The following is a 4658-nucleotide window of genomic DNA, read 5'->3' on the forward strand; positions in this document are numbered from 1 at the left end:
AACATGCAATGAGTCACCAACGTCTTGGTACTTATTGCCTAGAGTGTGAAGTCTATTGATGCCTGCATTTTTATCATATGAAGTCGAAGTATTGTTGCCACAGTATTGGTAGGTTATTATGTGATATATTTATTATGCGAATGGATTTTCGTAACTTAATTTAATACAGTAAATTAACATAGTTGTCGCAGCTATTTGGGTAATTACAATATGGTCAATTACATGAGGAAGAATGAGAATATTCGAGATAATCATTTTATATAATTGATCAAACTCAGATTAAAGAAGCATGAAAGTAGCAGAGTTAAATTCAATGAAAATCGTATTGATAATATATAACTTTTTAAAAACCACTCATTTATTGACAAAAAAGAAAAAAAAAGTACGGTAAAAAACAACACATTTGCCCATTTTAACGAAAATGCAACAAATATTCGACTTTTTACTTAACTTTTTATAGTTATTAGAAGAAGTATCGACTCTTTTATTTATGTAGTATGAAGGTTTACATTGCGTATTTATTTATTTGTACTTTATTAGATTAGCTCATAACATCTTAAGAACTAATACAAACTTTTAATAACATTACAATTTATTTTTTTTAATTTCTCAGTTTTGAGATTCTTTTTTCTCCTCATTGGTAATCTTATCTTTTTTTTATCCCTTGTTTCATATGTATGACATTGTTGGTTAAATTTTATTATTATTTTTATTTTATTAAGCCCCTTGATTATTTTATGCATAAAAATTGCTATATTATATTTAATTTGCCGCTTTTCTGTAAGCAAGCCAATTTCTTTGTGCATTCTTTCTACATTAGAATATATATTTCTTTTGAGTAAAATCCTCATCCCCTTATTTTGAAGAATTTATATTTTTTAATTTTTTTCTTCATAATATAAAAAAGAATAGAAGAACAGTAATTGATTTGTGGACACATTATTGATTTAAATATAATAACACTACTCTTTACATCTATTACATTTCGCAATCTTCCCATAAATATAATTTTAAAAAAATAATTTTTGTTACATATTGAGATTGTGTTTTGAAATTCAAATATCTATCCAAGTGAACCCCGAGATATTTTATTTCATTCAAAGAATTTATATTTAAATTATCAATGTTAATATTGTATCCCTAGGGTATTTTTTTCTCCGAATATTCATATATTTTGTTTTTGATATATTTAATTTATTCACCTTTAACCATTTTGATATATTTTCCAAATCGTAATTTATCTTATTTATCATTGTATCATATTAAATGTAAACCTGTGCATCATCTGCAAAAAAGTATGACTGTATGTGTTGAATGATGACGTCATACCCGTGTCAAGTGTTCCAGGAAAATGTGTTTTTTGGTTTCCCTGCGACCCGTGAATATCAGGAAGTGCGTTTCACAGGCACCCCGAAATAACAGTTCGGGGCATTAAACCTTGAGGGCTTAGCGAAAGCCTCCATTTTAGGAGAATAAACATGTTTATGAAATTTGCCCCAATTATCTAAGACAATATTCCTCAAAGTGATATTACATTATTACCATGGAGTAATTTTACGCTTTGAAAGGACGAAAAATTCGCGTATAATTTTGGTATTATTTTATTTACCAACTGTAAAGAAGGTTTTTGTATTCGACTTACATAAATAAATTATATGAAATGAAATTTTTCGTATTTTAAGAAGTCGTCATCATCATTGCCTTTCCGCACTTAATGGTGCATAGGGTACTGCATTAGTACACCAATCGCAGCGTATCTTGATCATTTTTTACATATATTTTTTTTTATCATCGGTCAAACGCTTCAAGTACCAGTCCAGGTACTATGAAATATTCTAGTGTAAAAACACATTTTTAAATAAATATTTCATGTCAACCCTGTCGGGAATCGAACCCGAGACCTCTTGCATGGTAGGCAAACGCGCTGACCACTACACCACAAGGCCGACATTTTTAGACGTACTCATTATAAATATATATATTTCTGTATTTTTTTGGGCGACATATGATTTATAATAATTATATGTCGACCAGAAACACGTAAGAATCGAGATATAATTTTGTAGTTTCGACCGCCAAAGTTGCGTGATACACTTTTATTTTTTAAGTTATGGTTATTTTAGAGTAAATCAATAATGGGTGCGTGAATAATAATTTCTAGCTCTTTTTCTTTTTTAAGTCACGACTTCCGCTCGTAAAATTGTAATTCCCGCACTACTAGGTTTTTGTTCAAGATACTGTAAATAACGAAAAGTTTTAAATTTTAGCATCTAATATTTACGAGAAAAATAAATTATTTTAGAAATCTACCAGTATTTTTAACGAAATGTTGCGTTCTTTTGATTTTACCAGTCAAAAATAACTGATGGAAAATGGGAATTTAATTGTGCTAGAACGATGATCGAACCTCAGGATCTTTTAGTCCACAACAGCCACAACATCAGACCATTATATATAAAGCATAGAAGCAAAGAAGCAAGCGGTGTTATCACTTCCAGGTTAAAGATACCATGACCATGCCTAGTGTATTTTTTAATAATTTTCATTAATAATTTATGTTTTGTCACTTAAAAAAAACCCTTTTGACACATTGTAAAATGAAACATTTGTCAGTGTGTAATAAGTTTATATTCCTTTAATTATGTTCATGTAATTATCATATTAATATTTTGAATCTCCTCCACACTATTTCTTCATCCCTTAACCTTCTTACGTGCTCTTTTTTTCTCTTGTCTTATATGTGAAGCTATATTATTTTTTCTCTTTACTGTGTGTTACATTTTCTCTCTACAGGGCTCTGCAGATTAAACAAACACCTTGCTAGAATGAACCTTTTCGAAACTTCTAGATATAAGTTTTACAGTGCAGATGAGGAAACACCTATACACATTCTATGTGATCCTTTACATCATAAAAGGAGCCTCATCCTCGGGGGACCACTGGTTAAACCTGAGGATATTAAAGAACTTGCCCCTACCTAATAGCCCGATACTTTACGGATCTGGGATTGGAGGGGGAGATTTGGCAAAATTTAAACTCTCGTCTTCCACACAGTAGCCAGGCTCTTTATAGACCTGGGCTTAGAGGGCGAGAACTATTCACGGGGACCCGTCATAATAGATCTTTACAGGTTGCAGTGACGTCAGGAGCTTGAATAGCACTGACCCTCACCTCTAAGAATAAGAATAAATCATGTTCTCTCATTATATTTGTGAAAAACTTAAACGTAAAAACGTGGATGTATGTAATATCTTTTATATTTTATATTATTATCTAACAACTGTTGTTTTTCATAAATAAATAAAACTAAAAATGAAATAAAAAATAAGATTCTAAGACTGTAAATATTGTAAAGGTTTTTTTTTATTCGTTTATTTTTCCATACGCAATTTTACATAGAATTTTCATTGCAAAAATATACTTTAAAAAAATACATCTTAAAATTAAGCTATACCGTAATTTAAGGAAAATGCCCACAATGACTATAACGTCTTATGTGAGCCATTCCTTTTTTAATAATTTATAAGTTTATAGTATATAAATATGGTATGACATAACCATGAAAAGAAAAACAAAATTAACACATGCTGCTATTACACTAACAGGATTTATTTGCAGTACATATATTTTTTATTTCACTATTTTTTTAAAGGTGTCAATTTGTTCCTTCTATGCTAATCCACGACTTCAAACCTACTTTAAAATGTATCAGAGATTTGATGTTTTGTAATGCCTTAGGTAATAGATTTAAGGATCTTGGACCAACATGTGAAGAGTGCCTCTGTGCGAAGTTAGTTAAGATTGTTTAGGTTAAGTTTAATCAATATATATTACACGTCATTAATGTTTATCCATTAGGGCCTCTCAGAAGCTTAAATTGGCTAAAAAAACATAAATGTGTATGTACATTTATTCCTAATTGGTGCATATGGCGGTTCTCTGTCAGTTGGCAATTCGTGTGTGTTTTTCTGCCCGGTTCACAGTCCTATAGTTTAAAAATACTACTGACAAACCGTCTGCGATGATTATCCTAAACTAGATAACCTATCCCCTTTATTATTCTTTTAGATGGAAGTCAATGTTAAATAAGCATCAGACGTCACTGCGACCTGAGTAGATCTATCGTGACGAGTCCCCAAGTCTTTCAAACCGAGGTCTTAAAAGAGCCTGGTTGATGAGGGGAGGGCGAGTGATTTCTAAATCTCCTCCTCCAAGCACAAGTCCCGATAGTAACAAGCTATAAGGTAGGGGTCAAGTGCTTTCACATCCTCAGGTTTAAGTAATGATGCACCTAGGAAGCGACTTTTTATGAAACATAAAGCAGTCGAGTAAAGACAACCTTTACTCAATGCAATCTTACAACAATGATAGAGTTAGGTGTACGTTATAATATTATTTTTTTGTAATACATATACGGCAGACGAACTTTAGACTCTGTGAACTACAAGACGCACAAACGTCTTTCAGGACGTCGAGGTGAGAGATCTGGCTGGCGATAGGGTCTCCTGGAAGCGTCTGGTGATGTCCACTTGCTCCGCTTAGAAGCGGATGTGGAAGAGAATAAAAAGACAGGCGCCGCAGCGCAGTTGGTTAGACGGCCAACCGTGAAACTGGCGTCGCGGGTTCGATTTCCGCCAGCCGCAAGAAAATAATTCAAG

The 4658-nt window shown here is 32.1% G+C and overlaps 1 non-coding gene across 1 annotated transcript; it reads right to left on the reverse strand.

The window, feature by feature from the left end:
* Positions 1–1873: 1873 nt before the first annotated feature.
* On the reverse strand, positions 1874–1946 carry TRNAG-ACC (transfer RNA glycine (anticodon ACC)). The gene has a single exon. It is a non-coding gene; the product is annotated as a tRNA-Gly (tRNA).
* Between the last annotated feature and the right edge of the window lie 2712 nt (positions 1947–4658).

The sequence above is a fragment of the Micrasema longulum genome, unplaced genomic scaffold (genome assembly GCF_059751315.1).
Source record: "Micrasema longulum isolate JH-2025_06_02 unplaced genomic scaffold, ASM5975131v1 h1tg000515l, whole genome shotgun sequence".
NCBI classification, from domain to species: domain Eukaryota; kingdom Metazoa; phylum Arthropoda; class Insecta; order Trichoptera; family Brachycentridae; genus Micrasema; species Micrasema longulum.